The 12,481-nt window shown below is 31.2% G+C and overlaps 1 protein-coding gene across 2 annotated transcripts in view; it reads left to right on the top strand.

Moving 5' to 3' along the window:
* The first annotated feature begins 670 nt into the window (after positions 1-670).
* LOC140452248 (probable tubulin polyglutamylase TTLL2) overlaps positions 671-12,481 on the top strand; it is a 184,041-nt gene continuing 172,230 nt past the window's right edge. The window contains exon 1 of one of the 2 annotated variants that reach the window (XM_072546393.1): positions 671-738. The gene's annotated coding sequence lies outside the window, so the exon portion shown is untranslated. Of the gene's footprint in view, positions 739-8,424; positions 8,588-12,481 lie in introns of those variants that run through there. The other variant, XM_072546387.1, reaches the window with a different exon arrangement.

Raw genomic sequence — 12,481 nt, 5'->3', positions numbered from 1 at the left:
GATCTGTGCAACTGCACAGAGCTGGATAGGATATAGGTATATTGGCTCAATACATTTGAGCATTATAAACTTGAGCCCTACGACTTCGTAGAAGTGTCACCGTAGACTTTGTTAAAAAGACTGGGCTGAAAGGACAAGTTTAACCTACGGATGAGCTACGATAGGCGTCTTAGGTCGAGTGGAAGGGCGGTAGAGCGCCCACTCAAATTAAACCTGATCCCAGTAGGACGCAGTCTTAAAACTTAGTTGCTTCAGATAAATACCTATATGATCCAAATTTGCACCAAAAATTGGTTTAGAGATTGTGTTATCAAGAAATTAGGTTGTCCAGAAACAGTCACTACCGCTTTTATCTAGTTAAATCTGAGAGTAACTATTAGTGCATGGGGTATATATTAATTAGTTTCTAATAATTTAAAATTGTGCTGTTTGTATAAAGTATTATATTGATTATATTATTCAGAAAACATAGTTAAATGGGGACAGTCCAAACAATGAGAACCTTCAAAATTTCTGCCGAGACCTTCTGTGCTCCGTTGTATCCTTTCAATAAAAATATTGGTTACTACATGATAAACAAATATTATGATTCGTTATCGGATATTTTGTTTTTCATACTAGTGGATCTACGACGTCTATTTTAAATACTGTTAAGGATCCATTTTAGGCAGTCTAGTTCAGTTTAGAACACTATTGTTCAGCTCTTGCTTCAATTTAATCTTGTGACGTTTACTAAAGGTCAGATATCTTTTCAATATTTTGCAATAGTCTTAGAAAATTTTATATAATTTTAATTTGTATTTAAAGTTTTTTAAAACTTTAACATTTTTGGTATAAAAGATGAGGTGAAAAAATATTAAAAGAAAATATTATTTTTATATTTTAATATTTTAATATTATTTTTTAAACAGTTACACTTTTCAATAAATTCACTTGTATAATCCCACTCCAAAAGGTGTCAGTAAAAATACTCATCATCATTAAAATACCCTGATGTAATTTTTTAAGATACTCTTTCCTGAGTCTGATACGAATCTGATACCACTAGATACATGGCAGTACACTGGACTAAAGACCATAACTTATTAAAATTATCTGAACATAAAGTTATGTATGATCATACAGTCCATCTTAGGGTAGATATCAAAAGCATCGAGGATTATAAAGGTAGTTTTTATAGCCTGTCTTGGCCCACGATTAGTTAACTGTGAGATATATTTGCTATAAAATATTATTTTAATAAATTAAAATAATATACGACGACAATTTCCATAGAACTATTTATTGCTTACTATACATGTTTACAGAACTGAATTTCATGCGATACTACAAAAAATACATTACAAAATGCCTAACAAAATTCCCTAGTAGAGGGGAGGGAGTTACTAAGAACTATATAATTTTAACTTTCGGTTAAAATGTAAATTGCAAACATTCATATTGTCCTTATCAGAACCATCTACAGACGCAGTGGATGCGACAACAACAGCCGACGGATTTGCCGAGTACATACTTTCTAAAGGGAGGGATTATAATGGACAAATTTTCGCCAGAAATATGTAAAACTAATAAATATTTTAATATTTTAATAGATTTCTGGAAACTAAAATTTACCCAAAACTTTAAAAATTACAACTATGAATCTAAATAAAATAAAATCGAAAAATAATATGAACTAAATTATAATGAGACCGAACATAGTCAAATAGCCAAAGTTGGCAAACACAGATAGAAGATGCCAAGTAACTAAGGTCGATAATTCTGATGTCATTTATATTAAAAACTCTAGAAAAGCCCCCCGATGAGCACGTTAAGGATGGTGTTTTGGTTACAAGATCAATACATCAGAAACATTATACGTTTACATATACGTAATTAGGATTCTCAAGGGAAACAGCACTGCAGCATTCGGACAGAGATTGGAGCACACTTTAAAAAGCTAAGATCTGATGCTGGCTGTATTATCTTCTCTCTTGTAGAATCTGGTTATGGATGTGCTGATAGATTCAACACCGGCAGACATTAGGACCTGGACTATGAGAATAGATAGATAGATTTAATAAGATGGCTTTTAACCTATTCCTCTGCGATCTTTTCAGATATATTGTGGTCCTCTAGTACTAGATACTTTATTTTATGGAATGGAATCTTGGACCTTGAATGCGACATCAATGAGAAAACTGGAATCATTTGAGCTGTGGGTGTACAGAAGAATTCTGAAAATATCATGGACAAAACACGTCACAAACAAAGAGGTTCTGGGAAGGATGAACAAAGAAATGGAAATTTTAAATTCAATAAAAACAAGAAAATTAGAATATCTCGGACATATTACACGTGGAGAGAAATACACCTTGCTCCAACTGATTATGCAGGAAAAGATCCAAGGAAAGAGAAGCATAGGGAGGCGTAGAATGTCATGGCTGCGCAACCTGAGAGAGTGGTACGGATGTACATCAAATGAACTTTTCAGAGCAGCCGTCTCAAAAGTCCGAATAGCTATGATGATTGCCGACCCCGCCGCGGAGATGGCACTTGAAGAAGAAGAAGTACTAGATAACATGATCTAGCCTGACCTTTTTCAAAAATATCATTACCTTTTTTACGATTAAACATTTAATGTAGCTCTTTGTCGGTCGCTTTATTCTACCGACTGCAGAGAACCACACATTTGGCAGGCTGTTACACTGACGAAAACTATGCATACACTGTGCTCTGTTATTTTATCTTTTATCCTAATCTATTTAGCTAATCCCTTATCTCATATCTGCATAGGTCATCATCTGCCAATCTCATCAGCTTCAACTGCCTATTCAGCTTACAGAGCCCTGTTAGCATACACCATGGCTTCCACTTAGGGTTTCTTTACACCTTCAAACCAGACCTTTAGGGCCAAATCAAATTTTCTGTTAGGTTTACTAAAAACGTAATAAACGGAAAATAACGCTTATGGGCTTCTTTGACCATTATCCATGTATTTGAGACTGATGTTAATAGTAGCTTTTAAATTTTTTTTTGACTACTTTTGAGATTTTCGATTAATTTCATATAAGCTAGATATTTGATCTGAAAGATCAAAACCACCCGTAATGAATTATATGCTTTTAGAGGTTCCGGACAGGGCACCTTAATTTTGGTTCAGTTTTTTTCCGTTTTTTTGGCGTCTTTCTACAGATCCCAATTCGTCTTTGTGACAGTTTGAACAAACCAAAGCTTCTTTTTAATCTTTTCATAGATGTGCGATAACATCCTAATTAGTAAATAATATTTGTCAATCTCTTATTTCCAATTTTTTTTAACTGTGGCATATCTTTTAAATAACATGTTCCAACAGCAGCAAAATATAACTTAACAATCAAATTTACAGTCGTTAAAGAACGATCAACACAACATTACGTTTGGATTATTTATAGAGGTCCATAACTTCTTTACCACTCTTTCTCCTAATCTTTCTTCTTTCTGCCTCTCATCTTTCGCAGCATATGTATGTTCATATCATATCTCTCTCTTTATTGGTTTTAACGGAAGATATTATTTCAGCGAAGAACGAACTTAAAATTTTACCTTTTACTCATCTATAGGTACTTTGAAAGTTAAGTATTGCCAGATCGAGTTTTTGGAAATACTTCGTTTGAGAAACGACAAAATTTCTGAAATATAATAAATATGTTGGATGGATGTATAAAAATGGATAGTTGCAATACATTTTTGATAGCCTCTAAGGTAAGAAGAAAAAATCTGTCTCTAGAGATAGCATTTTTAATAGCCTCATTTCCAAGTGATTTATTAGTTGGCCAATTAGATTTATAACCAATAATTAGCCAAAGATGCGCTTTGTTGTACGATATGACAAAATGATAACCGACAACTAACATCATTTCGTGATAATCGATGAGAAAATCGCTTTTTGCCTTCTCTTCTTAAATTGGTTAGCTTTTCCTTAGTACATTGAGTCATAAAAATAAAAAATATACTTCTAGGTACTAATTGCAAAAAACACTTCTAGTTCAGATGATGTGTGAGTAATGTCTGCATGTAAAATACGTGTAACATACGCGGTAGGTACACTCTTTAAAGAAATAAATGAAGATTAAATAGTACTTCAGTGAATCTTAGACTTTTTATTGATAGGGTTAGGCTTTACCTAAATCTCATCAAAATTCGACAATAAATTAGGCTGTACGCTAGAAATTTCATCATCAGGCAAATTGATTCTAGTTTTCTGTTGGCTCTCCCTTTTTTGTTTACATATATTACGACGGGCAGGAAGTTTCAGATCACATGCGGATGAAATAGCCGATTCTAAGTTGGTCGGAACCAGAGTCATGAAAACCTTCTTTAATATCTGAATCGCCACATCGCAAGTCAACCCATGCTCATTTATTTTCCGTGCAATTTCTTTAATTTCATTACCAGTTAACGTTTTTATTTCTAGAAAATCAAAAGACAAAATAAGACCTATATAAAAATATTAATGTTTATTAATATACCGAGGGCATTTCTCGTAGGGATCGGATCACGAACAAGGAAATAAGACGGAGAATAGGAGTGACAGATGCCATAGAAAGAATAATGACCCTTAAGTGGAACTGGGCGGGGCACATAGCTAGAATGTCGGATAACAGATGGACACAGCGAATAATACAGTGGAGACCGAGACAAGAAGCACATCGAAGTAGAGGTCGTCCACCAACAAGATGGTCTGATGACATAAAACGGATCGACAAAAATTGGATGCAAACAGCACAAAACAGAAATACATGGAAAAGACTGAGGGAGACCTATATCCAGCAGTAGATAAATCCGGGTTAAATGATGATGATGATGATGATGAATATACCAAACGAATTCATATAAGATTTGCTGGTGACAGCATTGTGATGTCCTTACAAATGAATATAATTTGGTTATTATAATAATTAGTGACTATACATTACTGTTGGGACATATAAGTCCCACCCATAAAAATTCCATTTATTTTTGTAGATAATTAGAACTAATTATAGGTACTCCTAAATATGCATAACTACATACTTATTACATACAAAAACAACTCCCATGTTGTTTAATGACATTTAAACGAATTTGAAACTAAAAAATCACAAACAATGTGAAGCAATAAGTGCATTTGTTTACAAATTGCGGAATAGTGATACAACCTAACCATAAAATATAATTTCGTGTTAATAGTCTCTAAGACTCACGACGGGGACAACGCACAATACGTTTTAAATTGACATAGCACCGACTAGTAGTTTAAAACATCGATATAAAATATATATTTCACTACAGTAATCTGAATGAATTTATTGTTAATAATAATGCGTAATTAGATAAAGGAATTTTTGCTGGGGCCTACATAACCTGTTAGTGTCGAAAAGGTTAAATCGTTGAATTAAAGAATTATCCTGAAATCTCTATTTCACCAATAGTATTTAAGATAGAATACTATATAAAAAACATGGATAGAAATATTGCAAATATTTTAATATAATTTTTAAAATAGAACTGGTTATTTCAGGTAGATCGCGCATGGTATTTGAAAGAGTTGCATAATATAATATATTAACTAATAACACTTAAAATTAAATAGAAAAATGCAAAAATCTTGCATTAAATAATGTCTCTATTCTGTGAACCATGTAATGTAAGAAACTAGAGGGCTTTTACTTCAGTCTTTAAATAACTTTTAAAATGATACATCATAATTTCACAGGGAAGAGACGGTTCACCAATCGGATGTTAGAAATGTTGGGTTAAAATGATCTGTAAGGTAGATTATTATTCATTATCTTACTGTACGGCCTACAGGTGTTTCTTAGTAAAGTAATTTTTGTGAAAATACTTCCATGGATTGTTTAAAAAATATTTTTGTTGTACTAGCCATAAATATGTTATAAACTAAAATTAATTTCATTAGAATAATAGCGAAACATTTTTTTTATCTAGTGGCTAAAATAATTTATCTGAAAATAAGCCAAATAGGATTTAAATAATTTATCATAACTACGCACCAGTACAGATAACAAAATTAACAACAATAAAAGCTGGACAGTTTGCAAATAGTTATATATATTTTTTATCATAACAACCTCTATTTCCGAGTGTCGATGTTTATAAGTGATGGCAAAGTATTTTAGTCATGTACATCAACTGCAGTTATACAAAACTTATATTATATGCATGACTTAACTCTACCATACGGTCTTCGTAAAATATTCTGATAATCAGACATTATTAATTCTTATGTCACGATGAATAGCATACTTTGTCAGTTTCATGCCAGGTGGGCTGATCTTGACTATCTGGTGATATAATAAAATAATAACATAATATCCCTTACTAGAATTAATAATCAATTTGACGAGTTTTAACGATTAACAATACGCTCACAATGAGGAAAACAACAATCGTTTAAGCAATAATGATGCGCACATAACGCTTCTCTTACGCCCCGCATGGATAACGACCCGTATGTGGACTGCCCAAAAATATTTAAAATAACAGAATGGGAAACAAAAAAATGAAAATACTCTATTACGCAAACGACGCAATATTAATAGCATAAGATAAAAATAGTCTGAAAAGACTGGTCTATAGATTTAACATAAGAGCAAAAGAATTTATTATGACAATCTCATCTCGGAAAACTTAAACAATAGTAGTCAGCAAAGAACTAACCAGATGTAAACTAGAAATTGATGGCATCAGTATTAAACAAATAATGAAAATAAAATACCTGGGAGTTACATTGTCTAGCTATGGACACCTGGACAAAGCAGTGAGAGATCAAGTACAAAAGCAAATGGACTGGTAGGATGCCTTAATAAGACTTTATGGCAAAACAGACACATTAACACTGATATGAAGTCAAAAATTTATAAAGCCCGTGTAAGACCAATAAGGACATATGCCTCAGAAACAAGACCCGACACAGCCACAACGCAAAGGCTACTGGAAACGGCAGAGATGAGAGTACTGAGAAGAATTACAGGAAATACGCTAAGAGATAGAAAGAGAAGTGAAGACATTGAAGAAGAGAATGTAACGTACAGTGTATAAATGAAAGGACACAAAATAGAAAAAAAGTATGCAATAACCACATAAGCAGAACGGAGGAGACCCATGTTGTCATAATAGTAAGAGATAAGTCAATAAATCGGCAGAAGAAGTATCGGACGACCACGAAAAAGATGGAGTGACAACCTTCCATAGAGGTATTATTCCGCCAATGAACAAGCAGAATTGCTTATAAAGAAAAAGAAGAAGAAGAAGAAAAAGAAGAAAAAGAAGAAAAAGAAGAAAAAGAAGAAGAAGAAGAAGAACAGCGTATCAATAAAATAGCAACAAATATTGTATCAACACTGTGATTTTAGTCCGTTCGATTATGAAACAGAGAACAAGTTGGATCAGAAAGGTGTCAGATGTTTTGTATTATGATCCGTAACTTTCAACGAGCACGGTAATACTAAATATTCTAGGAATATAGTTTTGAAGCTATTTGCTTATTCCTACTATTTTAATATTATTTACTATTTTTATAGAAAATTAACCACAGTTTTAGTTTAATTGTACGTTTATTCTGACGTTCAGATTTCCACTTCGGAAAAGCCACCGATTTCCATCGTAATAAAACAGAAAACATATGACATTAAAATGCGATGAGTTACCGATACTATCATATTGCGACGAAATTTATAATTATATTAATTATAAATTGTCTTGATTTGACAATCAAAAATTGAAAGTAATTATCATAATAAATCATCATCCACATAAATTTATACCTAACCATATAAATCAGATCAGTATAGGTATGCATTATATCCTAAAGTATATTATGTCAACTTGACTGTAAAGGTATTTTGTTATATATAATAATGAAATTGCCAATACCAAAAACTAACTACAGAAATGATATTTAATAAAACAAACATTAGTACAAAAATAACACAAAAAAATTATTACTGAAAAATATTAACTTCCAACAAGCAAAATGCAAAAATTTTTGTCTACGCAAACACTAATAACGATAACAAGAAGAAAGTAATTTCTAACAAACAATATACAAAATTAAGGAGAAAAATTAAGATATTTCCACATAAAAATTTCTCAAACAACTTTTGAATATATCCAAGGAACTTTATTAAGCAAATAAGTAGAACTGTTTTAATTAGCAAACTAAGACCGTTGTTAAATGGATTAAAATAAAAATAGTAATAATATTGAAAATTTTTAAAATTCAGAAAACAATATTTGTTTATTAACATAAATTTATATATGTAGATATTATTTTTAATCATAAATAAAAAAAATTAAAAATCCACGATTCCAACGGAACCCCGTATCCCCTTGTCTGTTACTGCACAGAACACAGCTGACAAAACGCCAGAGTCTGGAATGGGAATCCGACGTCGTGACGCTGTGTGAGTTTGTTCCTCGTAGACTGGCGTTGCGATAGTCTCGTGTTTTTGAGTTCTCTGCAAACTCTCTCGGCAGCGGAAGTTGACAGCCTGATTTCATGTTTTTGGCTTACTGAGCGGAAGCCAAACGTCAAAGTTGATTTCTTGCTTCTACAAAATAATTGGTAAGCAGATATTTTGAAATTGAAATTGCAAAATGTTACAAAATGTTTTGAATACTATAAGTAAAATTTAAATATCTGATATATTTTTGGCTAAAATTTGGAAATATTGTTTATTTATATTTTTGTTTTTATAGTCTTTCTTCATAGTCTTATAGTAGTTTGGTAATCACAAATTAATATTAAGTGTGTATATGCTTTACAAATACTTATATTTTTATACTAATTGCAATCACTTTATGTTATATCAGGTGTTGTAATTTAAATTAATTAAAATAGCTATAATCATATCAAATGCATAAACAATATTTGTAATTATATGTCCCCCAATATTAACATTGGTTGTTTATTTCTTCTAAAACATTGTTAAATAAGTTTTTCGAAGTATACATTTAATAATAAAAAATAAACAATGTGCATCCTTATTTCTTTAATGCATTTAAAGTTAAATCAAATTCCAACAAGCATAGCATGTTATTTTATTACAATACTATTATCCTTTCAATTACTTTATATCCTGATTTGTCTCAAAGAGAATTTTTACTTATTTCTTATATTGTTTACTATAAAAGTTTTCACGGTAATCTAAAAAGACTATTTATCAGATATAAAGTGAGTGCGTCGCCTTAAAATAATTGCTTGAGAAATAATATCCTCTGTTTCATCTGGTATTATTTGCTGAAAACTGTATCGCTTTCGTTGCAATATATGACCTAAGTATGCAGTCCGTCTACTTTTTATACAGTATTCGCCAAATTAAACCGTACCAAAAGTGAACATTGTATTTATTTTTTAATTTAACAAAATGTACATGTTCAAAATGTACACCATTGCGCAAACAAGATTCATAACAATATTGCAAATTATCTAACATATTTATAAAAAGTGGTTACTGCAATTTTCGAAACAGATTATTATCTTTTGTCGTAGTTCTCCACTATATGTTGGTCATACTTCTGACTAAAATACTGATTCCTTCGGCATGTCCTACTGTATGCATCACATGTTATCATATCAGTTGAGTGAGCTAAATCCTCGAAGTCTATTCCACGAAAACTTCACAGTTGAACATGATCGTAAAGTAAAACTAGAAATTTATAATAGCTGTATGGCTCGTTGCACCATTTTGTTGAAACCATTGCCTTTGCATCTGAAGATTTTGTACGTGGCAAAAATTTCGTAAATCTCTAAAACAATTTATAATTACGTTTTTTCAGTAATGCACTTGATTAATTTGATTTTTTAAAGAAACATAATATATTAACTGAAAGTCAATATGACTTTAGAGAGAGAAGGTCTACAGAAGATGCAATTGTTAAATTGATAAAAAATATTTACGATTCTTTAGATAATAACAAAGCTTCGTTATGTATATCTGTAGATCTCTCTAAAGCATTTGATACTGTAAACCGCAAAATATTGTTACATAAACTAAAAAATAACAGTATCAGAGATGTGGCCTTCAAATTGTTAGAGAGCTACTTGAGTTACAGACAACAAAATGTAACTATAGATGGTAAAATCAGCATGACCAAAACTGTAACTTACGGAGTCTCGCAAGGAACGGTGTTGGGGCCGCTTTTATTAACTATTTATATGAACTTAGTACTTACATTACAAATCTCAGGCCAGATCATAAGTTTCGCTGACGATACAACCAATTTTTATAGAAATAATAATTGGAAAAGGTTAAAGGGAACTGTCGAAATGGACTTTGTAAAAATAAAAAAATGGTTTTAACATAACCAGTTAACATTAAATATTAAAAAAACTAAATACTGGCCGATTTCGTCATACATAACTGAGTTACCAAATTTCAACCAATTTGAAATTAACACCGATACAACAATTCCAGAAGCAGAAAACATTAAGTAACATGGTACTGTAATAAACAGACACCTAAAATAGGATCATCATATCAAATATGTAGTCCAAAAAATAAGAGGTTTACTCCAAAAATTCAAATACCTTCGCGACTTCCTGGATGTTAACCACTTGTAGATTTTATACTATTCTCTAGTACATTCACAATTAGCCTATGGGATTATTGGATGGGGCTTAGCCTACAATGCTCATCTTAAAAATTTTAACGTTATATAAAATTGGATAATTAGAATAATATATAAAGGGGGTATAAAATAATAAGATCTTTAGTAGACCAATTATTTACAGACAGTCATTCCATGGATTTAAACCAGTTGTACTCCTACAAATCGTTATTATATTTACACCGTGAGAAATTATTTCTGAAATGTACCCACCATACATATCAAACTAGAAATAGAGATTTAACGATATTATTACCAAAAAAAGAAAAAACCATTGGCCAACATTGCATTGATTTTTTATTACCAAAAATTTTTTACTGCCTACCATCTACCATCGAAACAATACAAAACTATAAAAGATTAAAAGAAAATTAAAACAATGGATTATGGTAATAGATATAAATTGCATAAATTAACGAACAGGTGTTAATGAGCTGAAATTTCAAATAAATGTTATTTAAATGTGATTATGTAACATTTAAATTTTATATTTTCCTAATTGTAATTTGTCAACAGTTTTCATTTGTCAAATAAAGGTTAAAGCCGTAGTGCTACAAATAGTACACTTACCTGAGACGTTTCTGAACATTACATTTCAATTTTTAAGTTTGTCTAATTCTTTTTTGGCATTTATCAGTGAATTATCCATTTTTTTTTGTATTGACTTAAAAGTTCTTAAATTTTGATTAATGTGCTATTAAATTCTAAAAATTTGTAAAGAACCAAGCACTGATTAAAGTGAATCGGCCATGTTTCTTGTTTATGATATTCAGGTCACGTGAGTGAAAGAAACTTTCCTGATTGGCTCTTTTAAATATTGGCTGTTTTGATACGGAAATCCCCCAAAACATGGGTTACTTTGAAACAGAAGGCAAACTTTGCGATGTTTTTAGGCAAAATTTTGTCTCTTTTAATACTAAACGTTACAACCAGTCGATAGGTAATACTGAGACTATTCTGTTGCCGAGAGGGGGCATTTGGGCCTGTAGGACCCATCGCCGGCTCTTCGGGCTTCTTCCTATCCCCGGAATTGGATCGGGTATTCACTATCTTTGGTTTGTCGCTGGTAGAAAGGATAAATACTACCGCTGTTATAAATAACAGTTCCAGTGACAAATATCTGTTATAGGTAACGGTTCCAATGAACAGTTACAAAGTAACAGAGCAAAAATGGAAAACAGATAGGTAAAAATGATCTAAGTATTCCTTGACTTACGGAAGGAATAACTTAGTAAACAATTAAATTAAATGGTATAAAAATATAATGCAAAGAAAAAAAAATGTTTCTAAGTGTTTCTTGACTTACGGAAGAAACAACTTAGGACAGAAATATAGATAAATGAAATATGTAAATGTGAGAGTAAAATATGGAAATATTTCCAAGTGTTTCTTGACTTACGGAAGAAACGACTTAGAGTGGAAAAATAAAATACTCAAAATATAAAACGAGAAATGCAAAAATGAAACAGATTATAGAAATATGTCTAAGTGTGTCTTGACTGACGGAAGAAACAACGTAAAATAGAAAATAAACAAGAAAATCAAATATAGTAAAATAAATGCACAAATATTTATAAGTGTTTCTTGACTTACGGAAGAAACGACATAAAAGAAAATAAGAGAAATCAAATATAGAAAAGATGTGAAAATATTGCTAAGTGTTTCTTGACTTACGGAAGAAACAACTTAGCATAAAAATAGAAAATGAAAGAAACAAATGTATTAAGTATTTTCTTAACTTAAGAAAGAAAATATCTTAGATAAAATATCGGAAATAATAATGCAACAATTATTATGAAAATATTTCTAAGAGTTCTTTGACTTACCGGAAAGAACTACTTAGACAAAG

This window comes from Diabrotica undecimpunctata, chromosome 1 (genome assembly GCF_040954645.1).
Source record: "Diabrotica undecimpunctata isolate CICGRU chromosome 1, icDiaUnde3, whole genome shotgun sequence".
In the NCBI taxonomy this organism is placed as follows: Eukaryota; Metazoa; Arthropoda; class Insecta; order Coleoptera; family Chrysomelidae; genus Diabrotica; species Diabrotica undecimpunctata.
Note: the sequence above shows the minus strand (reverse complement) of the source record. Positions and strands in the feature narration are given on the sequence as shown.